We start from the raw sequence: 27,958 nt of genomic DNA, 5'->3' as shown, positions 1-27,958 counted from the left end.
GCTGAGCTATCGCCCTCTTATACTCTAATGTCTTTCTCCTGATTAACGTTTTGGTCATTCTCAGTTGTTCTTTATATTCTGAACAATCATCTGACCTGCCACTCACCATAGGACTATAAGACATAGGAGCAGAAATTAGGCCATTCAGCCCATTGAGTCTGCTCAGTCATTCAATCATGGTTGATAAGTTTCTCATCCCCATTCTCCTGCTTTGTCCCCCTTGACAATAAAGAACCCATCTCAGTCTTAAATATACTCAATGACCTGGCCTCCACAGCCTTCTGTGGCAATGAATTCCATAGATTCACCACTCTCTGGCTCTTTATCACCGTTCCAAAAGGTCTTCTCTTTACTCTAAGGCTGTGCCCTCAGGTCCTAGTCTCTCCTACCAATGGAAACACCTTCCCAACATCTACTCTGTCCAGGCCATTCTGTATGTTTCAATTGGATCCCCCCTCATCCTTCTAAACTCCATCAAGTATAGACCCTGCTTCTCAAACATTCCTCATACATTAAACTTTTCATTCCTGGAACCATTCTCTTGAACCTCCTCTGAACACCCTCCAGGACCAGTTCATCCTTCTTGAGTTATGGGGCCCAAGACTGTGCACAATACTCCAAATGTGGTCTCACCTTTTTGCAATTATATGATTTTTCAAGTTTGATGCTCTCCTCAAATTCTTTAGCTAACTACGGATAGTGCGTCTTCCCTTTAGAACTTGTCTTTATAGTCAGAACATACCTATTCCAAGTAATTTGAAATAAACTCTTAAATGTTTGCCACAGAATCCCTCTCTAGCTTGGTATGCAAGTTCATATCAGCTAGCTCAACTTTCATGCCAACATAATTTCCTTTATTCAAATTTAAAGTACTTATTCTAGACCCAAACTGGATGTAAAATTGAATTAAATTGTGGTCACTCCTACTTTGGGGATACATTCGCTCTGAGATCATTAATTCATCCCATCACATTAAACAATACCAAATCTAATATTACTTGCTTTAAGAAACTCTCAAAAGCATTCGATGAACACATTCAGGTGACTACTGCTAATGTGAATTTTCTAGTTTACATGTAGATTAAAGTCACCCATGATTATTGCTGTCACTTTATCACAATCAAAGAATCCACACAATGTGGAAGCAGGTCATTCGGCGCATTGAGTCCACACTGATCTTTTGGAGAGCACCCCTCCAAGATCTATCCCCCTACCTTATCCCTGTAACCTTGCATTTCCCACAGCTAGTCCACCTCGCTTGCAAATCCCTGGACACTATGGGCAATTTAGCATAGCTAATCCACCTAAACTACACATCTAACCAGCACCCAATTGTACTTCTTGGTAAGTTGTGGTTAATCTTAAAGGATCTGTAGACCTTTCTGGCTTGTGACTTCTTGCCCCTATTCCTCATCTTGACCTCAACCACTTTTACATACTAATTGCTCGAACCAAGGTCACCTCTAACTGTTGCATAAATGCCATTCTTGATTCATAATTTACATAGATGATTTCGAGTTGGGGACCATGTGTAGTGTGTCAAAGTTTGCAGACGACACCAAGATGAGTGGTAGAGCAAAGTGTGCAGAGGACTGTGAAACTTTGCAAAGAGACATAAATAGTTTAAGTGAGTGCGCAAAGGTCCGGCAGATGGAGTACAATTTTAATAAATGTGAAGTCATCCATTTCGGTAGAAATGACAGCAAAAAGGACTATTACTTGAATGATAAAAAAAATTGCAGCATGCTACTGTGCAGAGGGACCTGGATGTTCCCCCTTGTGCATGAATCACAGAAGGTTGGTCTGAAGGTGCAACAGGTAATTAAGAAGGCAAGTGGAATTTTGTCCTTCATTGCTAAAGGAATTGAATTTAAAAGCAGGGAGGTTATATTGCAGCTATATAGGATGCTGGTGAGGCCACATCTGGAGTATTGCGTGCAGTCTTGGTCTCCACTTGAGAAAGGACATACTGGCACTGGAGGGGGTGCACAGGAGGTTCATTCCAGAGTTGAGGGGGTTGGTTTATGAGGAGAGGCGGAGCAGACTGGGATTATATTCATTAGAATTTAGAAGACTGTGGGGGGAATCTTGTAGAAACATATAAAATTATAAATGGAATAGATAAGTTAGAAGTAGAGAGGATGTTTCCACTGGTGGGTGAAACTAGGACAAGGCAGCAGATTTAGGACCGAATTGAGAAGGAACCTCTTCACCCTGAGGGTTGTGAATCTATGGAATTCCCTGCCCAGTGAAGTGGTTGAGGCTTACTCAGTAAATATTTTCAAAGCCAAAATAGATAATTTTTTTGAACAGTAAAGGAATTAAGAATTCTGGTGAGAGGGCAGGTAAGTGGATTTTGAGGCCATAAAAAGATCAGCCATAATCCTATTGAATGGCAGAGCAGGCTCGAGGGGCCAGATGGCCTACACCTAGTTCTTATGTTATGTTATTAACAGTGTTACTCCTCCTCCTTTACCAAGTTTCCCATTCTTGAATGTCATAGATCCCTCAATATTCAGGGCCCAAACCTTTGCATCCTACAGCTGTGTCTTTTTTATGGTCTGTAAATGACAGTGTATTTGTTTACTTCAAATGTGCACTATTTGTTGACTTAATGAATGCTCCAAATTCAGATACAGAGCTCTTAGCTTTGTAAAATCTAGTCTTGCTCGTATTCCTTCTGTCTGCCCCTCCCTGCCATTCGGACCCTCATTTCCCATATTACTCTTTTCCTGTCTTACTCTGTCTCTACTCTTTGATAGATCGCATCTTTCCAAATTTAATCCCTACTCCCACTCTTAAATTTAAAACTCTCCTGCGCTTCCCAAGTGAAAGGGTTCCAAAGAATACTGAACTCAGCATGGCTCAGGTACTGATTATCACAAAGATACAGTCCCATTTTCTCCAGTGTTGATGCCAGTGGTCCACAAACCAGAAGCACTTCTCCTGCCAGTCTTTGAACCATGTATTCACCTCTCTAATTTTCTTGTACCTTGTGTCAATTTGCACACAACTCAGGAAATAACCATTGAGGTTCTGCTTCTAGTGTCTAGCCCCTCATATTCTCTAAATAGAAGCTCTTTCCCAGTTCCTCGTTTGTTGTTGGTACCTACACAGACGATTACCACTGTATTGGTCCCCCCCTCCACTGCAAGTTACTTTCCAGTGCTGAGCAGATGTCTCGTACACTGACACTGGATAGCCAGAATTGTCTGAAATCTTACTTTTTGCTGCAGAAAATGATGTCAATCCTCCTTACTATATATTCCTTGTTGTTCCACCCATTTGAATAGCTTCCTGTATCACAGTGCCAAAGTCAGTTTGCTCATCCACCCTCAGACTCTTTTCTCAACTAAACCTGTTGAGAACCTCAAACCTATTAGACAACTGCAAAGGCTGACACTCCTATACTCCTGCCCATGAGTCCCCTTACCTACATCCACCTGCCCCTGATCAGTGACTAAATCAGAAGAGCTTAAAAATGTGTTGCTGGAAAAGCGCAGCAGGTCAGCATCAAAGAACAGGAGAATCGACGTTTCGGGCAGAAGCCCTTCCTGAAATGTCGATTCTCCTGTTCCTTTGATGCTGCCTGACCTGCTGCGCTTTTCCAGCAACACATTTTTAAGCTCTGATCTCCAGCATCTGCAGTCCTCACTTTCTCCAAATCAGAAGATCCTATCTGAAATATTATGACTATCTCAGAGTACAAAAACAAAAGGGTAACTTTTCCCCTTCTTGATGTTTCACACAGTCTGCAGTTCAGCTTCCAGCTTATCAATTTGAACCGAAGCAGCTCAACTTCAACACTTACTGCAAATGTGCTTGCCCTAGATCCTAGATCACAATGGTATCCAGAAACACACACACACACATTGCAACACTGATACAACACTTGTCCTGTCATCCTTATTTAGCTTTAATAAATGAATTGTATTATTCATTTCTTTACATTGCCTTTTATATATTTTAACAACTTTACTACCGATTTGTGTGTGATTTGAGTGTACATATCGGGTCCTGACATTTCCTTAAACAGATGCAATATTTCTGTTTAACCTTGCCAAAATCCAGGTTTTCACTAATGCCCCAACCTATCTGCCAATATATCAGAGAGGCAGTGAAGGAGCTAAATTAGCAAAAATGGTATTTACATCACAGCTCTTGCATAATATTTGCAAATTTTTAATGCACTTATTTGAAAAACTGGAAAAGAAAAGTTTGTTATTTATTGGTATAGAAATTCTGTTATAGTTATAATCGAAATTTTCCATATTCATCCTGTTCAATAGTACTCAGATTGAAGTGATGAGAATTATTGTGCCCCTTGGGTAACTTTTTACAGTGAAAAACATGGCAACTACAAAATCTAGAACAATCCAACTTTAACTTGGTAAGCCAGCTAGGGTAGAGTCACTTGTAGGATGGAACTGCACATCTTCTGACCGTTTATAATGGAGGGCTGGAAATATATTAAACAATCACCGGTGGCTCCTTTCTATAATTTATAGATAAAAAAATCTAACTTCAGAAAAGTTCTTGTGCATTTCACAGAGTAAGCAATTTCTCTTTTGAAAGCCACAAAAAGATATTCAATCTTCAAATCTGCAGCTTTTTGGTTGACACAGTTTAAATGTCAGCTTCACCACACCATGGTTGCTGCACGCCACCAAGTTCTGACTGGGGAAGTTCCATGCAAAGTCTATTGTTGATCATTTAAAGTTTGAATTTGTTCTGTAGAGAATACCAGATAAACAACAAAACTCTAAAATGACAGCGTTGTAAAAAAAAAACATTTCGCAATAATGACATAAATCACTATCACTTTTTGCAGAAGCCAACAGAAATTTACGGCAGTTAAGGCACTGTCACATTGAACATAGAAGAGTACAGCACAGTACAGGCCCTTCAGCCCTTGATGTTGTGCTGACCTTTTATCCTACCCTAAGGTCAAACTAACCTACATATCCTTCATTCCACTGTCTTCCATATGCCTATCCAAGAGTTGCTTAAGTGTCCCTAACATATCTGGCTCTACCACCACCGACAGCAGTGCATTCCACGCACCCATCACTCTGTGTAAAGAGCCGACCTCTGACATCTCCCCTAAATCTTCCTCCAATCACTTACATTATGCCCCCTCTTGATAGACATTTCTGCCATGGGAAAAAGTCTCTGACTATTCACTCTATCTATGCTTCTTATCATCTTGCACACCTCTGTCAAGCCGCCTCTCACTCTTCTTCACTCCAATGAGAATGACCTTAAGCTCCCTCAAACTTTTTTCATTAGACATGCCCTCTAGTTCAGGCAGCGTCCCAGTAAATCTCCTCTGCACCCTCTTTAAAGCTTCTACATCCTTCCTATAATGAGGCAACCAGAACTGAACACAATATTTCAAGTGTGGTTTGAGAGTTGCACTCTAACCTCACAGCTCTTAAACGTAATACCACTGCTAATGAAAGCCAACACACCATATGCCTTCTTAACAACCCTATCAGCTTGGGTGGCAACTTTGAGAGATCTGTGGACATGGACCCCCAAGATCCCTCTGTTCTTCCACACTGCCAAGAATCCTGCCTTTAACCCTGTGATCTGCATTCAAATTCAACCTTCCAAAACCCCTGAAAAAATGGGTTTGCAACTTCAGACTTTTCCCAAGGTGAACTCCATCTGCCACTCATCAGCTCAGCTCTGCATCCTGTCAATGTCCCGTCGTAGGTTGCAACAACCCTCCATGCTATCCACCACTCCATCAATCTTTATGTCATCAGCAAACTTACTAACTCACCCTTCCACTTCCTAATCCAAGTCATTTATAAAAATCACCAAGAGCAGAGATCCCAGAACATATTCCTGCGGAACACCACTGGTCACCAAGCTCCAGGCTGAATACTTTCCATCTAATATCACCCTCGGTCTTCTATGGGCCAGCCAATTCTGTATCCAGACAGCCACATTTCCCTGTATCCCATGCCTCCTTAATTTCTGAATGAGCCTACCATGGAGAAACTTATCAAATGCCTTGCTAAAATCCATGTCCACCACATCCACTACTCTACCTTCTTCAATGTGTTTTGTCACATCCTCAAAGAATTCAATGAGGCTTGTGAGGCATGACTATCAAACTATGGTTTTCCAAGTAATCATAATTCCTGTCTCTCAGAATACTCTCCAATAAGTTGCCCACCACAGACGTAAGACTGACTGGTCTATAATTCCTAGGATTATCCCTATTCCCTTTCCTGAACAAGGGAATAACATTTGCCACTCTCCAATCATTTGGCACTACTCCAGCGGGCAGTGAAGACACAATGGACATATCTACTTCATATACATGCAGTCCAATTCTAACATACAGAAGTACTTAAATTGTAAATGCCCTTGTATGTTTTCCGAACCACATTAAATTAATGCACTTTTGCATATTCAGAAGAACAAGCCTCATTATGCCAGCTACAATACAATGCGATATACCTTTGGCACTATTTCACGAGTACTTACTCACTGAAATCTCCAAGTAAGTCCTTGATTAAATTGTACCTGTAAAAGTGCCAGTCAGTTGTCCCTCAGTTAATTCTCAGACACAAGGTGAACAATTTTTTTTGTAAAATGCTCTGTTTCCAACATATGCCAAAATGTTGTATATCTAAGTGGACTACAAAGAACAAATGACTGCAAAAATAATCATCACAAAGTCTGAATATTTGTAAAGTTGCCATAGCACTGTACTTATTTGCCCATTCTCATCGCCGTCTACTGAAGTTGCAAACCTACTTTTCAGGGGTTTCGTAGCACAGACATTTATTTTTAAGAGCATAAAAAAAAACTTACATTTATACTGAGTTCTGTGCAGAGTAAACATCATTTCAGGAGCTCTTTACAAGAGGTGGGCACTTACAAAAAAAATAGGAAATGGGAGGGTGAGGAAAGAGAAAAACATTAAGATAAGTAAAAAGTGGTGAAATCACTCAAATAAAAAGCTTTAAAAGAATCTTTAGAAATGACAGACAGTTTAGAAATGAAATCCAGAGCGAGGAGCATAACAGTTGAAAGAACCACCATCAATGAAACTAAAAATGAAAAACACAGATTCTTCATCAGTTAAATAAAAATCTTAGTACATTGAGACTCATAAATCTAACTTAACACTGTACGCAGATTTTAAGAATATACTTTCTTTTCCCCCAAGAACTGTTGAGAAGCAGCAGTGCCAAAGCTCTAAAAAGAAAATTAAAAGATCTACAACGTCATTTTCACAATTAAAAATTATTTTGAAGGCGAACAGTTAGGTCAACAGTTGAACCTTGATCATGGCTCAGGTAAATCTACTACCAACAGCAAAAATGAGAATCAGTTAAGACTGAATACATTTTCTCAGGAAAACAAATTAAAAAGAATAGTCTGTTAAATCTCTGACAGGCAGCAGGACCCAAGAACAATGTTAACTAGTAAAAGCATGCATTTGCACACAGTTCAAAATCTTAAATCCCTATTGAATTCCATCATTAACTTAGGTGATTAAAAAATAAAGCGCCCAATTCAAGACAGAATTAAAAAGAACAAAAAGATCACAGGTTCAGTCCTCAATTCATGCTGAGCAAGGGCAGAGCAAAATTCTCCTCTACGTGCCCCACCTGGAGGGGGTGTGGTGATAGATGGGGGAGGGGGGGGGGTTCATCCAGATTTCTTGTTTCAATTCAATTCAATTGCTGTGCAGTGAACCCTGTTAAAAGTGCAAACACGTGGACGTTAAATGTGACTCCAAGACACAGTTTGGGAGCCTACAAGAATTAATGGCCACTTAGCAGGACACTGGAAGGCTGCTGCTACTGTGACTGGTGGAATGGCACACCATCGTCAGAACAGGCAGAACTAAAACATGGACACTCCCATGAGCAACATAACAGGAGGGAATAACAGGCTTTCATATGGGTGTTCTCATATCAGATTCTGAAAGCCTGATGTCTGTGAACAGTCGTCTGGCATCCATGCTGTCAAACCCAGTTTCTGCTCACCACTGATCAACTTGTGGAGCCAGTTTTACCAGTGTCTACAATTCCAGCACAAGTACACTGAAATCAGATAGAAAGAAACAAGAAACAGGAGTCAGCTAGGTATTTTAGGATCGACTTAGAAAACCAATACTCAAGACCCTACACACCATCAGTCTACACTTTTAACTGAAAAATCCACACCTGCTTTCTTAAATTGATCTTGCTTCCAGTAGTGATGTTAGCTTCCATTTGCAGCACTTAGCAGGAAAGTGCTTTCAGAATAAATAAGCATCCAGGTCTACCAAAATACAGTCTTAACAGTGGAAGCATAAATGACCATTATCCCTCATCAAACAGAGTCCACTCTACCATCCTGGAATGCATTTCTGTGTAATGTTTTGGAGTGGGGTGGCTGTGAAAGAGTGCAATGAAAATATTTGATAGCTAAAGAAAATAACATTGCAAGCACACGACCGGAGTTTTCACATTTAATGGTGTGTTAGGTTCAATGAAATCTGGCCTACAATGTGTATGGTAAGTGGCAATTCAGACAGCAAAGAGGAAGGAGGAGGATATAATTTCCACGGGAATTTTCAGACAGTCAAGCTCAATTACATTCGGAAATATAGTTATAACTCTGATGGGAAGAGTGTGCTGGTAATCAAGCTTCACTACTCCACAAGCTATACCAAAAGTGTAGATATTTCATTTATTCACCAGAATAGTCAATGTTTCTCTTCATCATTATATCAAACAAAAATAGACTTCAAGATTTCAACATACTCAATAATAACTACTTCATTAAGAACAAACATTTTTAAAATAAATAGTGACCTAATTACTAACTAAGCTACTATGCAGACTTAAACCAAATCCCCTTAATTTCTCTCACATACATGCAGACACAGACAACTCTGCAGACATATTAGAGGATGGGAAAAAAAGGGAAACAAAAGAAATCCCTGTGAAGAGTGTATGACTAAAAGGATAGAATGAGCTGATGTCTCTCAGCTCCTTCAGTTTCTTGTCGATGAGATAAAGTGGCTTGGAAGACCCTCAGTTTAGGTGGAAGGTCAGTTAGACCTACGTCTTTGGTTTGACTTAACAGTTCAACTTTCAGAGTTGGTGAGGAAATCAAAAGATACCGATTTCAGGAACTTTCTCCAATTCTCAGAAAATGCTTTAGAGACCTCTCTTCACCTGGTTTTCTTTTTAAGTTTCTTTAAAACTAATTGAGTAAGAGCGATTCTAACTGGTAACAGATCCCAAATCAGTGGCAAAAAAAAACGTTCAGACACTTGCTAGGCAATTGAAGTACAGATCCTAAAATTTCTCTTCACATTTGTCTGTCATACCATTCAGGGGCTAAAAACAAACTCCTCTTAAAAGCCTGGAGCTGACTTTTTCCAAATTTACTGTTTTCTAGTGAACAGCAAGTAAATCCATCTTCAACCGAGTAATGACCACAGTTATATTTTCCAATTCTCATAGTCAATAAATGTTTAACAATTATTTAATTAACTATTTTTATCTCAAATTACTGCGGGAAGCCATTCAATTCATTGGGCCTGAGCTATTAGGTGAAAAGTAAGGACTGCAGATGCTGGAGATCAGAGTCAAGATAGAGTGGTGCTGGAAAAGCACAGCAGGTCAGACAGCATCCGAGGAGCAGGAAAAAGAACATTTTGGGCAAAAGCCCTTCATCAGGAATGAGACAGGGAGCCTCCGGGGTGGAGAGATAAATGGGAGGAGGGTGGGGCTGGGGAGAAGGTAGCTAAGAGTGCAATAGGTGGATGGAGGTGTGGATGAAGGTGATAGGTCAGAGGGGAGGGTGGAGCGGATAGGTGGGAAGGAAGATTGACAGGTAGGACAGGTCATGAGGATGGTGCTGAGCTGGAAGTTTGGAACTGGGGTAAGGTGGGGGTGGAAATAAGGAAACTGATGAAGTCCACATTGATGCCCTGGGGTTGAAGTGTTCCAAGGCGGAAGATGAGGCGTTCTTCCTTCAGGCGTTGGGTGGTAAGGGAGTGGTGATGGAGGAGGCCCAGGACCTGCATATCCTTGGCAAAAGTGGGGGGGGCACGAGTTGAAATGTTCGGCCATGGGGCTGTGGAGTTGATTGGTGTGGGTGTCCCGGATATGTTCCCTAAAGGTCTCTGCAAGAAAGCGTCCTGTCTCTCCAATATAAAGGAGACCGCATCGGGAGCAACGGATACAATAAATGACATTTGTGGATGTGCAGGTGAAACTTCACTTGCGAAAGGCTCCTTTGGGGCCTTGGATGGAGGTGAGGGAGGAGGTGTAGGTGCAGGTTTTGCAGTTCCTGTGGTAGCAGGGGAAGGTGCCAGGTGGGGAGAGTGTAGGTTGTTGGTGGGGGCGTTGACCTGACCAGGTAGTCATGGAGGGAATGGTCTTTGCAGAAAGCGGATAAGGGAGGGGAGAGAAATATATCCCTGGTGGTGGGGTCCGTTTGTAGGTGGTGGAAATGTCGGCGGATGACGCAGTTTCTGCGGAGGTTGGTGGGGTGGAAGGTGAGGACCGGGGGGTTCTGTCCTTGTTGCGGTTGGAAGGGTGGGGTTTGAGGGCGGAAGTGTGGGACATGGATGAAATGCATTGGAGGGCATCTTCAACCATATGGGAGGGGAAATTACGGTCTTTAAAGGAGGAGGCCATCTGGTGTATTCTGTGGTGGAACTGGCCCTCCTGGGAACAGATGCAGCAGAGATGGAGGAATTGGGCATTTTTGCAGGAGGTAGGGTGGGAGGAGGTGTAATCCAGGTAGCTGTGGGAGTCAGTGGGTTTGTAAAAAATGTTAGTGTTAAGTCAGTCATCATTGATGGAGATGGAGAGGTCCAGGAAGGGGAGGGAGGTGTCAGAGATGGTCCAGGTGAATTGAAGGTCGGGGTGGAATGTATTGGTGAAGTTGATGAACTGCTCAACCTCCTCACGGGAGCACGAGGTGGTCCCGATGCAGTCATCAATGTAGCGGAGGAAGAGGTGGGAAGTGGTGCAGGTATAACTGTGGAAGATGGACTGTTCGACGTAGCCGACAAAGAGACAGGCATAGCTGGGGTCCATGCGGGTGCCCATGGCTACCCCTTTCATCTGAAAGTGGAAGGATTCAAAGGAGAAATTATTGAGGGTGAGGACCAGTTCAGCCAAACGAATGTGTGTGTCACTGGAAGGGTACTGGTGGGGAAATTGGGAGAGGAAGAAACGGAGGGCTTGGGGGCCCTGGTCATGGCGGATGGAGGTGTAGAGGGATTGGATGTCCATGGTGAAGACGAGGCACTGGGGGCCAGGGAAATGGAAGTCTTGGAGGATGTGGAGGGCATGGGTGATGACTCGAATGTATGTGGGGAGTTCCTGGACTGGGGGGAATTGGACAGTGTCGAGGTAGGTGGAGATGAGTTCAGTGGGGCAGGAGCATGCTGAGACAATGGGTCGGTTGGGGTGGTCAGGCTTGTGGATCTTGGGAAGGAGGTAGAATCGGGCCATGCGGGGTTCCTGAACTATGAGGTTGGAAGCTGTTGGTGGGAGATTTCCTGAGGTGATGAGGTGGTGTATGGTCTGGGACCTATCCAATTAGGTGCATTTCCACCTGCTTTTTTCACGGTATGACACAGCTGTCACTTTAACAAGGCTATTTTGTCTCTTTTAGTTCCCAATAGAGATGGTAAAGGCAGAGGTGCAAAATTGTCTACCTGAACAATCATAGGGGAGTGGCCAGTTCTCCCAGTTCAGGCTTTTTCTAGTTTGGTTTAATTTTAGTTTTAGTTTTAGCAGACAGAAGCTGCTGCAGTGAAGAAAGATTCCAAGCTTCATCAGATAGTTCCTAACTGGCTTTCTCTCCGAAATCTCTCCTGCCTGTAAGAACCCGTGTTTGAATTCACCTTTTGCCAAGGGGTGTGTTTATGGGATGTTGCAGGAATTGGAACAGTTCATTAGTTAAGTTGTTATATCAAGTCGGTTGGGTTTTCAAATAGTTAAGTTATTGTAAATTCAGTTTTCTTTTGTTAGTGTTTCAACTGTAGTGTTTAAATAAATTCTGTTTGCTTAAAGCAGAGTGATTTGACCAGCTGCATCACTCCTGCCTTTACAATAAAAAAAAAGTTCGGGTCTGGGCTACCTTCTTAGAATATTTTGAGGGGGTCTGGCCTGGTCCACAAATGCTTCCCATTTAAGTGTTCATCCAATTTCATTTTGAAAGTTACTACTGAAAAATCTCTCATTTTTAATTAAAGCATTCCAATTCATCGTTTCCGGAGGTAAATATTTTAAATCTTCCTTCTAGTTATTTCAACAATTATATTAAATCTGAGCCCTCTGCTGAGCCATCCTCCAGCCAGTGAAAAGTTTATCTTTTTATACTTCAGCAAAATCTTTCACAATTTTGAACACCACCTTTCAATCTCTCCTCAAACTTTTTCTGCTCCAAGGAGAACCTAGCTTCCTCATCTGATCGAAATGCCTCATGCATGATACCATTTCAGTAAATCCTGTCTGCAAAACCTTGACATTTTTCCAAAATTGTAATACCCAGAATCTTGGAAGTTTTAGTCAAACGGATAATTGTGCAGTAACAAGGAAAATGCAACTCAAAAACTCCTCCCCCCATACAAAACTAAAACATAGGTTTACATAATATTTCACCAAAACACAGTACATTGAAATTGCAAAAAAATTCAATTAAGAATTATTAGTCAATTAAACCCTTCTGAGACCATCTAACAAAAGAAAATAGAGTTGATCAGCAAGATCCCAAAAACAGCAAATTTGAAAAATCACAAGATAAGCAGTTTTTGTGGAGTCGGTTAAGGGATAAAGATTGTCCAGGATACAGAGCTCCCCTGTTCTTTGCCAGGTTGAATCTTGGCATATTTTGTACTAATGGAAGAGGCTGATGTAGTCTTGACTTAAAATTTCTCATGAGATAGTCTTACTGAAAAAGATACTTTTCAGAAACATAGTGCTCATTTTATATTCAACTTCATAGGAGATATTTACTAAAATTCTTTTTACAAAATTAAGAACAAAAATTCCTTCTGAAATCCAAAAGTAGCACAGTAAAAGGCACAGTACAAATTTAAGCAGTGAGCACCTCCACTTTAAAGTTGAGCTTAATCTAATTTTTTAAATCGCAATTTTATTCATCCCAAAAGGCAAAACTTTCCAGCAGGTGTCAATTTACAAGTTCCAGTTATTACTGGGACTTTTAAATACGGTGCTTCACTTTTGACTTTCCCACTTTGATCAATACAGTGGAGTTACCTTACTCAAAAATCTACTTATTCCCTCACTCCAATTCAATCAAGTATTGTACTCTAAATACTTGTCAGTGTCCTTCCCCATCTCGATGCAGCTCATTTACAGACAAACAGGCCTTATTGATCACATAAATATGATACAATAGAGGTACCAGCTAAATATGGCCTACATTACAAACAGACTGAAGGGTTAAAATCACATCTCTCTGGGAATTCAGAGTCACTTCCCAGAAACTAAGCAGAATATGTTGGACTGGTGCCATAGTGAGGCAGGCACAGTTATAAGGTAAAAACAATGACTGCAGATGCTGGAAACCAGATTCTGGATTAGTGGTGCTGGAAGAGCACAGCAGTTCAGGCAGCATCCAAGGAGCTTCGAAATCGACGTTTCGGGCAAAAGCCCTTCATCAGGAATAAAGGCAGTGAGCCTGAAGCGTGGAGAGATAAGCTAGATTAGTGGGCGGCACGGTGGCACAGTGGTTAGCACTGCTGCCTCACAGCGCCAGAGACCCGGGTTCAATTCCCGCCTCAGGCGACTGACTGTGTGGAGTTTGCACATTCTCCCCGTGTCTGTGTGGGTTTCCTCCGGGTTCTCCGGTTTCCCTTCACAGTCCAAAGATGTGCAGGTTAGGTGAATTGGCCATGCTAAATTGCCCATAGTGTTAGGTAAGGGGTAAATGTAGGGGTATGGGTGGGTTGCGCTTCCGCGGGGCGGTGTGGACTTGTTGGGCCGAAGGGCCTGTTTCCACACTGTAAGTAATCTAATCTAGAGGAGGGTGGGAGTGGGGAGAAAGTAGCATAGAGTACTGTGGGTGAGTGGGGGAGGGGATGAAGGTGATCGGTCAGGGAGGAGAGGGTGGAGTGGATTCATTGCCACGGAGTGCAGTGGAAGCCGGGACGCTAAATGTCTTCAAGGCCGAGATTGATAGGTTCTTGTTGTCTAGAGGAATTAAGGGCTACGGGGAGAATGCTGGTAAGTGGAGCTGAAATGTGCATCAGTCATGATTGAATGGCGGAGTGGACTCGATGGGCCGAATGGCCTTACTTCCACTCCTATGTCTTATGGTCTTATGGATAGGTGGAAAAGGAGATAGGCAGGTAGGACAAGTCCAGACAAGTCATGGGGACAGTGCTGAGCTGGAAGTTTGGAACTAGGGTGAGGTGGGGGAAGGGGGAATGAGGAAACTGTTGAAGTCCACATTGACACTGACATTTTTTTTACAAACCCACCGACTCCCACAGCTACCTGGATTACACCTCTTCCCACCCTACCTCTTGCAAAAATGCCATCCCGCATTCCCAATTCCTCTGCCTCCGCCGTATATGCTCCCAGGAGGACCAGTTCCACCACAGAACACACCAGATGGCCTCCTTCTTTCGAGACTGCAATTTCCCTTCCCAAGTGGTTAAAGATGCCCTCCAACGCATCTCGTCCACATCCCGCACCTCCGCCCTCAGACCCCACCCCTCCAACCGTAACAAGGACATAATGCCCCTGGTGCTCACCTTCCACCCTACCAATCTTCACATAAACCAAATCATTCGCCGACATTTCCGCCACCTCCAAACAGACCCCACCACCAGGAATATATTTCCCTCCCCACCCCTTTCCGCCTTCCGCAAAGACCGTTCCCTCCGTGACTACCTGGTCAGGTCCACGCCCCCCCCTACAACCCACCCTCCCATCCTGGCACTTTCCCCTGCCACCGCAGAAACTGTAAAACCTGCGCCCACACCTCCTCCCTCACCTCTATCCAAGGCCCCAAAGGAGCCTTCCACATTCAAAGTTTTACTTGCACATCCACTAATATCATTTATTGTATCCGTTGCTCCCGATGCGGTCTCCTCTACATTGGGGAGACTGGGCGCCTCAAAGCAGAACGCTATAGGGAACATCTCCGGGACACCCGCACCAATCAACCACACCGCCCCGTGGCCCAACATTTCAATTCCCCCTTCCACTCTGCCGAGGACATGGAGGTCCTGGGCCTCCTTCACCGCCGCTCCCTCACCACCAGACACCTGGAGGAAGAACGCCTCATCTTCCGCCTCGGAACACTTCAACCCCAGGGCATCGATGTGGACTTCAACAGTTTCCTCATTTCCCCTTCCCCCACCTCACCCTAGTTCCAAACTTCCAGCTCAGCACTGTCCCCATGACTTGTCTGGACTTGTCCTACCTGCCTATCTCCTTTTCCACCTATCCACTCCACCCTCTCCTCCCTGACCTATCACCTTCATCCCCTCCCCCACTCACCCACAGTACTCTATGCTACTTTCTCCCCACCCCCACCCTCCTCTAGCTTATCTCTCCACGCTTCAGGCTCACTGCCTTTATTCCTGATCAAGGGCTTTTGCCTGAAACGTCGATTTCGAAGCTCCTTGGATGCTGCCTGAACTGCTGTGCTCTTCCAGGCACAGTTATAACCCAATAACCGTAAATACTGGTGATTCTATCAATATATGCTTCATTGAAATTCAAATGTTACCAAGATCTGGTATTTACAAACTCTTAAAACAAAGCATAAGCTTCATTTCAGAAAATGAATCCAGTGATAAACTTGTATATCAGGATAATCAGTTTATCCAGTCAATGCATTAATGGTGGCTGCTTATCAGTCAGGCTGTTCAATCCTTGACCAAATTCCCTTTGAACTTTTCAGTTGTCATCTGCAAAACAACACAATTTTCTTTAGATTCCAAAGATTGAATTAAGTTTTCATTACAAGAGATGCAAGAAGCGAACAAATATTTTTGTATATCCAGCACATAAGAATGTAGATAAACACATGGCATGCTTGCCAAGGAAAGGTATTACTTGGATTGGAATTCCTCAAAGCTAAAATTTTAGAAAATGTTTTGTACATGCTTTGCATGGCAACATCATCTGAAAACACCGGTGATGTTTTCATATGCATATTGATGACACCCTGCACTACCTCACTACCATCTTTCTTGATGACTCCACTGTTGCTAAATTATCAGACTGCTTATCCAGTTTAAATGCAGCATGAATGCAGAAGGAAGATTCAACTGCAGAGCAAAACGATGAGATTCATTAGCAGTCTTTCACTTTACTTCACTGGAGAGTCAGATCAGGTGCTGATTGCACTTCAACCAACCCTAAATGTTTAGCACGAGTACAACTCAAAACAACTAGCTCCAGAGTGAATTTGTACGATATCCCTGTACAATGAATTATTGCCAGAAATCCTCTTCTAGACATCAAGGTTTTGTTGAATATTTTATGGAATTTGTGGTCTTTTCTTAAGCTTTTGAATTTCCTGTAATATGGCACATAATAAAATGGTTTTTGCAAAGCCATAACCAACTACTCAGAAGTTTTTGAGTAAAGTTTTTCTATTGGCAAGTCGGTATAAACTATTCTAATCTTCCAATTTTAAACAGGCTACAAAAGGTGCCTTTCACATTAACTGGAAAGACTGTTACAGTGTCCAGTTAAGTAGAACATCTTTGTAATGAACTAAATTCTAATTAGTTGAACTGAACTATTGGTTTTAAAAAATTAAATTCTAGGTTATTCCTGCTTACTAGGGGAGCTGTTAGTTTGCAACACCACTTTCAAATCACACCAATCTCCATAAAGTCTTGGAAAATCCATTGCACACCATTACTAAGACAGAGTACATACATAAAACAGACTTCAACATTTGGAGGATTTGATACCTTAAAAAACACATCAGGTCGACATGCTTGTTCCCAGCTATTGTATCACATAGTCTGTAATGGAACAATTCAGAACAAAGCAAGCACTTGCAACCTAAAAACACTGAAAATAAAGTGCAAAGCAGAAACTGACAAAAACACACTGACATTATCACAAGACATTTAATAAAGCTGCAGGTTTGGATTTTATACTAAATATAATTTGAATGGTGGAAGACAGCCTAATCATTGTGTTAAAAATGAAATTTAACATTTCAATGTTAGAATAAATGTCAGATCTCCATCATCCCCTTAAATATCTCCAAGTGGATTAAACAATGTGGATAAATTGGTTGAATTCATTTTGCTCCAGCCCCTCCAAATAAACAGCTGTATTATTAGTACATTGCCAAATAGTAAAAGGGTCGAAACAAACTGTTCAGACTGCAACCAGAAACATATTAAATTTGATCTGGTGTTGGATTACAGTCCAACAATTACTAAAGCCAACATCCCCCTACTTACTAGCGCACTTGTATGACTGACATGGTTTTTGATGATAGTCATATTTAATAAGAATAAAACAAAGTACTGATGCACTAGAATTCTATGATACACTTTCATGGGATAGAGTCAGATGTACAGCACTGAAACAGACCCTTTGATCCAACTCATCCATGCCAACCAGATATCCTAACCTAATCTAGTCCCATTTGCCAGCACTTGGCCCATATCCCTCTAAACCTTTCCTATTCATACATCCAACCAGATGCCTTTTAAATGTTGCAATTGTACTTGCCTCCATCACTTCCTCTGGAAGCTCATTCCATACATGCACCACCCTGTGTGTGAAAAAGTTGCCCCTTATGTCCCTTTTAATATCTTTCCCCTCTCACCCAAAACCTATGCCCTCTAGTTCTGGACTCACCCATCCCAGGGAAAAGACTTTGTCTATTTCTCCTATCCATGCCCTTCAGATTTTATAAACCTCCATCAAGTCACCCCTCAGCCTCTGATGCTCCAGAGAAAACAGCCCCAACCTATTCAGCCTCTCCCTATAGTTCAAATCCTCCAACCCTGGCAACATCCTCGTAAATCTTTTCTGAACTCTTTCAAGTTTCACAACATCCTTCCGATAGGAAGAAGACCAGAATTGCATGCAATACTCCAAAAGTGGCCTAACCAATGTCCTGTACAGCCGCAACATGACCTCCCAACTCCTGTACTCAATACTCTGACCAATAAAGGAAAGCATACCAAATGCCTTCTTCACTATCCTATCTACCGGTGACTCCACTTTCAAGGAGCTATGAAGCTGCAATGCAAGGTCTCTTTGTTCAGCAACATTCCCCAGGACCTTACCATTAAGTGTATAAGTCCCGCTAAGATTTGCTTTTCCAAAAATGCAGCACCTCACATTTATCTGAATTAAACTCCATCTGCCACTCCTCAGCCCATTGGCCCATCTGATCAAGATCACGTTGTGCTGAGGTAACCACCTTCGCTGTCCACTACACTTCTAAAGTTGGTGTCATTTGCAAACTGACTAACTTTCCCTCCTATGTTCACATCCAAATCATTTATGTAAATGACAAAAAAGCAGTACACCTAGCACCGATCCTTGTGGCACTCTACTAGTCACAGGCCTGCAGTCTGAAAGCAACTCTCCACCACCACCCTCGGTCTTCTAGCTTTGAGCCAGTTCTGTATGCAAATGGCTAGTTCTCCCTGTATTCCATGAGATCTAACCTTGCTAACCAGTCTCCCATGAGGAACCTTGTCAAACACCTTACTGAAGTCCATATAGATCGTGTCTACCCCTCTGCCCTCATCAATCCTCTTTGTTACTTCTTCAAAAAACTCAAACACGCACAAAGCCATATTGGACTATTCCTAATCAGTCCTTGCCTTTCCAAATACGTGTAAATCCTGTCCCTCAGGATTCCATCCAACAACTTGCCCATCACCAATGTCAGGCTCACACCGGTCTATAGTTTACGGGTTTTTCCTTACCACCTTTCTAAAATAGTGGCACCATGTTAGCCACCCTCCAGTCTTCCAACACCTCACCTCTGACTATCAATGATACAAATACCTCAGCAAGGGGCCCAGCCATCATTTCCTTAGCATCCTACAGAGGTCGAGGGTACACCTGATCAGGTGCTGGGGATTTATCCACTTTAAGACATCCAGCACCACCTCCTCTGTAATATGGACATTTTTCAGGATGTCACATCTATTTCCCCACATCCTATATCTTCCATGTCCTTCTTCACAGTAAACACTGATGCAAAATACTCATTTAGTATCTCTCCCATCTCTTGCAGTTCCACACATAGGCTGCCTTGCTGATCTTTGAGGGGCCCTATTCTCTCCCTAGTTACCCTTTTGTCCTTAATGTTTTTATAAAAATCCTTTGGATTCTCCATAACTCTACTTGTCAAAGCTATCTCATGTCCCCTTTTTGCCCTCCTGATTTCCATTTTGAGTATACTCCTATTGCCTTTATATTCTAAGGATTCAGTCATTCTCCTCTCTCTATACCTGAGATATGTTTCCTCCTTTTTCTTGACCAAAATTTCAATGTCTCTCGCCATCCAGCATTCCCAAGACCTACCAGCCTCGCCTTTCGCTCTACCAGGAATATTTTTTCTCTGGACTCTCATTATCTCATTTCTGAAGGCTTCCCATTTTCCAGCCATCCCTTTACCTGCGAACATCTGCCCTCAATCAGCTTTTGAAAGTTCTTGCCTAATACCGTCAAAACTCGCCTTCCTCCAATTTAGAACTTTAGCTTTTAGATCTGGTCTGTCTTTTCCCATCACTATTTTAAAACTAATAGAATTATGGTCACTGGCCCCAAAGTGCTCCCCCACTGACACCTCAGTCACCTGCCCTGCCTCATTTCCCAAGAGTAGGTCAAGTTTTGCACCTTCTCTAGTTGGTACGTCTACATACTGAATCAGAAAATTTTCTTGTACGCACTTAAATTCCTCTTTATCTAAACCTTTAACACTATGGCAGACCCAGACGATGTTTGGTAAGTTAAAATCCCCTACCATAACCCTCCTATTATTCTTGCAGATAACTGAAATCTCCTTACAAATTTGTTTCTCAATTTCCTGCCAACTATTAGGATGTTTTCTAATACAATCCCAATAAGGTGATCATCCCTTTCTTATTTCTCAGTTCCACCCAAATAACTTCCCTGGATGCATTCCTAGGATTATCCTCCCCAAGTACAGCTGTAATGCTATTCCTTATCAAAAACGCCACTCCCCCTCCTCTTTTGCGTCCCAGTCTATCCTTCCTATAGCATTCGTATCCCAGAACATTAAGCTGCCAGTCCTGTCCATCCCTGAGACACGTCTCTGTAATTACTATGCCGTGTGTATTCAATTTAAATTTGGGTCAGTACTGATCACAAAATCAAGAAAACTTTCTTGCTTGCTAAAACTAACCCAGTCTCATCAATACAAACCGTTGAAAAAGTTTAACTTCAATGGTATGTTAAAACAATTCTTCTTCTCGCTCCTGCAAGAAAACCAGTATTTCACTGGATAGAAGTGGTGATGGAAAACAGACAAATTCACTCACTTTCTGAAACGTGATCAGTTGAGGATACGCTGGCTGGTTCCAACCGACTCCTGAGTTGCATATGTTTAGAAATCTTCTACATTCACCACAATATGGTATTTGAAAGAAAGGTTTCACAATGCAGTTTTCAAGACAACACACACTGAAAGTCAAGCCTCACTATTCCTGGAGTCACCACAAATGTGAAAAGATTTAGTCAAACTATCTGAAGTTCCCGATTTACCTGACTGACAAACTCAGAGTAAAGGAAAACACTCCCTAGTTTCTGCACTTTGCAAGAAAATAACTTCATTATAGACAAACAATCTTTAACCAATGGCGATTAGAAAACATGAATTACTAATTTCTATCATCTCTGCAGCTTAAACTATTCCTTCAATTCCCTCTTCACAAACAACAAAGTCAGATGCACAAACAGAGATAAGGCATGAATACAAGTGACGGTAGTCACCGTAGTCCCAGGAGGACTATAAAGCTGCTCCCTTGTTCGAGAAAGGGACAACTAGTGATGGTTTCACCCGAAGGTCACCATTCCTCAGGTGAGGGGAGAGGTTAAGGAGGAGCATCCTTCATGGTAACCTCAGCCAGTGCAGGAATTAAACCCACACTGGTGGCATTACACTCCATTGCAAACCAGCCATCCAGTCAACACATAATCGGGAGAAAAGCTGAGAGGCGGCTGGAGAGTTTCCAGTGAGAGGGGGACGAGAGAGCGTGAGGGCGCGAGAGGCAGGCAGGGTGGAGGAGGTGGAGGAGAGAGAGAGACAGACAGACGGTGGGGGGGGGGGTGGAAAAAGAGAGACAGTGACAGAGACACAAAGAGAGAGAGGAGAGAGAAGAGTGCGCATGTGAGCGATTGAGTGAGAGTGCAGGAGTGCGAGTGCATGAGAGTGTGTATTTGCATGTGTGCGGAGTATAAACCTGTGAAAGGGTGTGCGCATGAGAGAGACTGTGGGGATGTGTGTGTATATGACAGAAAGCGTGTGTATGAGAGACGGTCTGCGTGAGTGTGTGTAGAACAATGGGGGTCACCTGTAGTGTGACATGAACCCACGGTCCCAATTGAGGCCATTCCATGGGTACCGAACTTGGTTATCAGTCTCTGCTCGGCCACTTTGCGTTGTTGCCTGTCCCGAAATCTGTCTTGGAGGATGATCACCTGAAGGTCCAAGGCCGAATGTCCCTGACTGAAGTGTTCCCCTACTGGGAGGGAACACCCTGTCTGGTGATTGTAGCACAATGTCCATTCATCCATTCTAGCTTCCACCTAAACATATTAAAACAGCCATCCCCTACAGACAAGCCCCACGCATACATGGTGGCTCAGTGAGTCGCTCTACTGCCTCACAGCGCCAGGCTCAATCTTTTACACACACACACACACACACACTTATAATCCATCACATTCACACACACACTTTACCAAGCTTGCACGCACTCTCTCACATGCACTCACAATCATATTCTCTCTCTCTCTCTCTCTCTCTCTCTCGTACGTGCAAACACATAAGCCTATGGGGTGAATTTGTATTTGCAGAAGTATATTTGCAGATACATTCTATTTGGCTCAAAAAAATGCACACAACCTGCATGCAGTCAATCCATGCAATATTTTGTAAATTCCACTTTGGAAATAGAACCAGTCTGACCAGCTTTTTATTTTAAAAAAAAAGGGTCTGAAAGTCATTTTTGAACAGTGGTTTAAATACATCAGTTCCACTCTGCTCTGTCTAGACCTTTCAAATTAAATATCTCTCTCAAATCACCTCTCAACCACAGCTTCTCTAATGTTTCTACATAAATGAAGTCCATCATCACTGAAACCATTTTCCTGAATTTTTTTCCACACACTCAAATGCCCAAACTTTCTTAATAAATTGTGATACACAAAACTGGACACTATACTCCAATTGAGGTCAAACCAGTTTATTAACATGCTTCTGAAACACACCAAAGTAAACAGAACACTACATTCAAAATGGTTATAGACTTAATGTCTGAAGTTTTTGGAGTCATTACACCAATACTTGTATCTGCTTCCATTCATCAAGTTGTTCACGTGCATTCATTCCAAGATTATTGTACAAGCAAGGGAGTAGGACACTCAAGTTAATTTCCTAGGCTATAGAAGCAGTGCTATCATTTATGGAAACCTATACCAACTTAAATGCCTCTCAAATATGCAAGGTGGAATTTCCTAAAACTGTTTAAAGTGGAGTCTGCTCTTGGTGCACATTGTAGAAAACAAAAATGCAGATTTGCACTTGCAACTACTACCTTGCAAAAAGCTTCTTGTTGCTTTCAAACTGCACAGAACAAAGACACTTTCGCAAAATCCCCAAGCCACATTGTACCTCAAGGCCAGTTACAGACCTCAAAGAGAATCACAGAGTTACAAACTCTGAGTTTCAACTCTCCGCCATCTGGGACATAACAGCAAGAGAATACAATTCTTTCAGTGAAGGAAGGAAACCTCTCCACCAAACGATTGGAAGATCCTATTAGAGCAAAACAGTGTGTTCAAAATAAATAAAACCTAAAGTTGCAATCAACTTACAACAAGGATAAGTATGTTGATGCTGCATGCATTCTACCAATTTTCACTACCTGTTACCATGAGTGTGAGAAACCAGGACTTCACCACAGGTCAAGTTAGTTTCTCCTTTTCATAGTTATTCCACCTGCTTCTTCATAAGGCCAAACCTAATGTTCCGACAAAAAAATATCTGGAATTAAGAGTCTAATGATGACCATGAAATAATTGCTGATTGTGGAAAAAAGCCATAAAGGATCACTAATGTCCTTTAGGGAAGGAAATCTGCCATCCTCGCCTGGTCTGGCCTACATGTGACTCCAGACCTAGAGCAATGTGGTTAAATCTTTACTCCCCCTCTGGGCAATAAACATTGACTTAGCCAGCGTTGCCCATGTTCTGTAAAGGAATTTAAAAAAACTTTCAAGTGTTAACTGTGTACTTGGATAGGATGTAAGAAACGACCTTCTCTCATGTCCAGCTTCTCTCCTGCAGTTTACAGGCTTTTAAAATGTTTCACATCAGTTAAGCAGGACTTCTGGGCTTACTTTCACTCCTCATTTTCAGTTTCAAAATATACTGGTCACTCACTTTAAAAGCAAAACACTCAGAGTCACTCTGATGAGCAGCTTGGTGGCTTGTCTTAGATACGTAATTGCATTGATTTCGAAGCAAGTTGCTTATCCAACCAAAGATGTTACCACCACAGAAACAGACCAAGGAAAAGAACAAAGAAAATTTATAGCCCAGGAACAGGCCCTTCGGCCCTCCAAGCCTGAGCTGAAAAGGGAGGAAGAAAGCACTAGGTGGTGAATTTTATTTTACCAGAAATAGTCTGGGTTCAATTTTGGAGAGTTTCCGGAGGGCTCCTTTCTGCGGGCTCCTGCAGGTTTTTTTCTCATTAATGTCTGGAACTCCCCTCAGTACTTATGCGGACACCTCTATGGTTGCTTGCTCATTGTATTTTTCCTCTTACCAAAGGCAAAAGTACTCATCACTGCCAGGACATCATATTTAAAATGTAGTTGTGCATCAGGTCAAGATGACAGTCTGGAGCTACATTGCTCCTTCATCAGAAGATTTTCCCCAGAGATGGTGGACAGAGTCAAGTGAGCTTCACGTTTTATAAACAGGGACTTGGAGGTGCTGGTGGATGGAATGCAGAAGGAAACCCTCCAGAATGGTCAGTGGTTGCCATCTGAGAAGTGCTCAGCAATGACCTTTTTGCTCACAGATTGTTACCTCCCATTCACTGACTCTGCTGCTGCATCTGCCTTCCATCAAGGCTCATGGTCAACTGCTCACACTACTACATGCAACATTTTCCCTCACTCCCTCGCACCCACCTCAATCTCCCCACACTATTGACCCTGCGTAGCATCTGCACCTTGGCACACCTCACTATTTTTCCACCACTTTCAGCACTAGCAGCACTGCCAGGCACTCTCATGTCACTCAATCCCTCCCTTTGTCTCACTTCAGAAGAACTAATCACAATAGAATGGAGAGAGCCAAGACAGGTGGTGGGGTGCCTGACATTTGTTTACTCACCTCCTACGAGATGATCTTTGCCCTAGATCTTGAACCATTCCTATGATGATGCAGAAATCTCTGGATCCCAATAACCAAGAAAGAATCACTGTCCATTGCCATGCTGCTCTTCCATTCCCAGGACTGAGTGTGGCTGAACTTCTACCCCTATTTCACTACTTATTCTTTTTTTTTGTCAGGCCCCAGTAGGATTTGTATCTTCCCACTGTCAAGAGGGCAGCCCCACAACAAATCTCCTCCACCTCGGAGGATGAACCCACAGATCTCTCACACTGGCAAGGCTGTCTTCTGCCCTCCAGATACTGACACCTCAGTGGGCATTTTAACTAGGTTACAGTCAAAAGCACATGCTGGCGAGCACGTCACTGCCTTGGAAAGAAAACTCCCCAGGCCGCTGGTGCTCAGAGGACTGCTGAAGCCTATGCACTTGCTCAGCCCCAGTTGAGGAGACCCCCATGGTGTCTGAAATTAACAACTCCATAGGACTCAAGCAGACACAGGAGCAGCAAGCAGGTTTGTCAAAGGCACTGACAAACAGACTCAAAGTCTAGATTATAGTGGTGCTGGAAAAGCATAGCAGGTCAGGCAGCATCCGAGGAGCAGGAAAATCGATGTTGCGGGCAAAAGCCCTTCATCAGGAATAAAGGCAGGGTGCTGATTGGCTCCACTAATTTTATACTATGCCATAGAGAGAGAGTGACATCCAACATACTCAGTCTATTGGAAAAATGCACAAAACTACTTGCTCAGCACTAATGGCAAGGAAACAAAGGGACAAGGGGCCTTGACTTCATTCAGGTACCCCTTGCTTGCAAGGAGGCAAGGCAGTACCAGGAGGCACCCAGATAGAGGAGGAACCACAAAAGACCCCCAGAAGTCTCCTCTCCAGATATTCCAGAAGTGGCTGGAGCTTCCATCCTCACTGTCTGCCACCCTTAGCCCTGTGGAGTTCAGGTTGAGGAGGGTAATCCTGCATCTGGACAGGACACACTCAGCATGTCTGGGCCTTCTAACCACAAATGCCCCATGTTGCCCGACCAAAACACAGAGCAACAAGCTCCACAGCAGGCTGCTTACACCCCAGCTGTGGAGCCCAGAACTGCACACAGAAACAAAACGGAGGGAGAGGAAGATGACAACCTTCTAAGGGCACATTGGTGGCACAGTTGACACTTCATTGTAAATATATTCTCACATTTGCAAATACATGTTGACTCTTTTTCCTCAGCTGTGTAAGAAAGTGTCATTTTAGCTGCAACTACAAAAATGAAGGAGTAGAGCCTAGCCATCCTTAGTGTCACACATGTTCAAGGTGGGAAGTGAGAAGCTCTTGCATCTTGTGCAGGCTACGGGACTTGGAAGGTGAATGCCATTTCAGCAACTAAGCTGAATCCTTCCAGGTTGCAAATCATTGATTGTGAATCACAGACATGAGTAAAATTGATCTGTAATGTTGAATGATGTGACCATTTGGGTTTGAGGCCAGGATGCTTAGTCTACACAGTAGGCCGATGTGCAAGGTTGGCATGCAACATTTTGTGATCGTGAATGTCTTTCACCTGTGCTGTGTGGCTGTCAGTTTAATTCTATTGCCCATTGATGAATTATTGCACAAAAATTGGAGCCCCCTCCCTTACAGACTGAAACACTTAATCTGTCCTATTTGCCCTCCCTGTCAATCCCATTGACTTTGATCTTATCCATGCTCCCACCCACCCACTTATTTAACTCTATCTCACCAATTTACCTCAAACATACCATGCCATCACACGCCACACATGGTCATGCATTGTTCCCCCTGACCACTGAAGCCACTGCTGTTGATTGATGTGCCCCTCCCCCCAGTACCCCTTTCCCTCCCATGCCGTATCATCTCCCCTAGCTATTCATCAAGCTTCCCTCCCTCGCCATCACAATCATTATACCCTCTGCATCCCAGCTTGCTAACTCCAATCCCCACAATCACATTCTCCAGCTTCCCTACCACAGCAGTGGCCCCTGATAAACCCCCTCCCCACCCTCCTTGACTTTTAGTGAACAAGTCCACATGACTGGCATTCCTCTTCACTGACATGGAAAAATAGCCCTGACTGATGAGTGACCACATCCCTGACTGATCTTTGTGCAGCTCCCCAACTGACTTACCACAATAATTCAGACTGGTTGCACTGGACCTGCAGGAGTGATTATAGCCCACTCCCTACAGATCCCTGGAGTCTGACTGCCCCTGGGCTGATTGTGAATGCTGTCCTAGACTTACTATGCTGGGACCTCCTGACTGAAAGCTGTCTTCCTTGGCCTGACTGGGTACTAGTCCCCTGAGATATGGCAATTTGGCGAATGTACATGCAGTGTTTGTGCCACATAACCTGCTGGAGCACAGCGTAGGTGTGAAAATATCATTACATGGTGCCACACAGCAACATGCCCATTCCTTTGATCATTGCTGACAAGCTGCAAAGCTTTGTATCTGCACCAAAAGCAAGGCAAGACAGAGATACTGAGTTTTATGTTCTGGTTGAATGGGCAAAGTGGAAAAACAGCAAAGCATGGTTTCAGCAATAGAGTAGGCATAAAGCAAGCACAAGGAAAGCAAAACAAGAGCCCCAAGATCTACCCAGATTGAATACACGAGATGGGTACTCATACCTGCATGCAAAGTATCCTGACAGCATTGTTACAATGAAAGACATCAGCGTGTTCCAAAGGGCTGCATTAAGGCACAGAACTATATTGGAAGTGACTCAGAGATGTGCCATGAGAAACCAGTACGTGTCTGATGCCAGAGTCTGTGGGGACTGAGGGCAAGATGAAAGACCAGAGGAGCAAACAGCAAGTGGGATTTGCCAGGTATCCACTCTGACTTACATGTCAAGAACTGTCGTCTGTTACTTTCTATCTGGCAGGTGGAAGAATGGAAATTGCACATCAATGAAGCAAGATTGTGTAATAATACCATGCTAATGCATTCAAATAGTTGCAAATAGGCCTCTCACCACTCACTAGTGAGATTCTCATCTCGCCATTCAACACTTGATAGAGTAGAAAAAGCCTGATCCTTCAATGTTGAGAATCTCATTTCTGCCGATTTCTCCCTACTTTCCAAAGTGAACTGCCAATGTCCATGCCTTTCAGGGGCTGGGAAGATTCTGCTCAAGGTCTGTAAACAGTACAATCCATGCCAAGGGACAAAGGAACGTTTTTTTTTAAAATTGTTATGACTCATTGTGGTAGCGCTCGGGAAAATTGAGCTCCACTACTCCTGCAGTCATCACAAAAGTCAAAAATTCAATGAAGTACACAAAATTTCCCTAATTTACCTGACTTTCAGACCCAGGTTGATAGAATGC

At 43.0% G+C, this 27,958-nt stretch overlaps 1 protein-coding gene across 8 annotated transcripts in view; it reads right to left on the bottom strand.

The window, feature by feature from the left end:
* Window positions 1–27,958, bottom strand: part of ikzf4 (IKAROS family zinc finger 4) — a 267,594-nt gene that overhangs the window by 133,776 nt on the left and 105,860 nt on the right. The window contains exon 1 of one of the 8 annotated variants that reach the window (XM_043681863.2): window positions 6,832–8,335. The exons of the other annotated variants lie outside the window; for them this stretch is intronic. The gene's annotated coding sequence lies outside the window, so the exon portion shown is untranslated. Of the gene's footprint in view, window positions 1–6,831; window positions 8,336–27,958 lie in introns of those variants that run through there. 8 annotated transcript variants of the gene reach the window in all.

The sequence above is a fragment of the Chiloscyllium plagiosum genome, unplaced genomic scaffold, assembly GCF_037043375.1.
Source record: "Chiloscyllium plagiosum isolate Xiang-an unplaced genomic scaffold, Cpla_swu_hap1 HiC_scaffold_53X, whole genome shotgun sequence".
NCBI classification, from domain to species: Eukaryota; Metazoa; Chordata; class Chondrichthyes; order Orectolobiformes; family Hemiscylliidae; genus Chiloscyllium; species Chiloscyllium plagiosum.
Note: the sequence above shows the minus strand (reverse complement) of the source record. Positions and strands in the feature narration are given on the sequence as shown.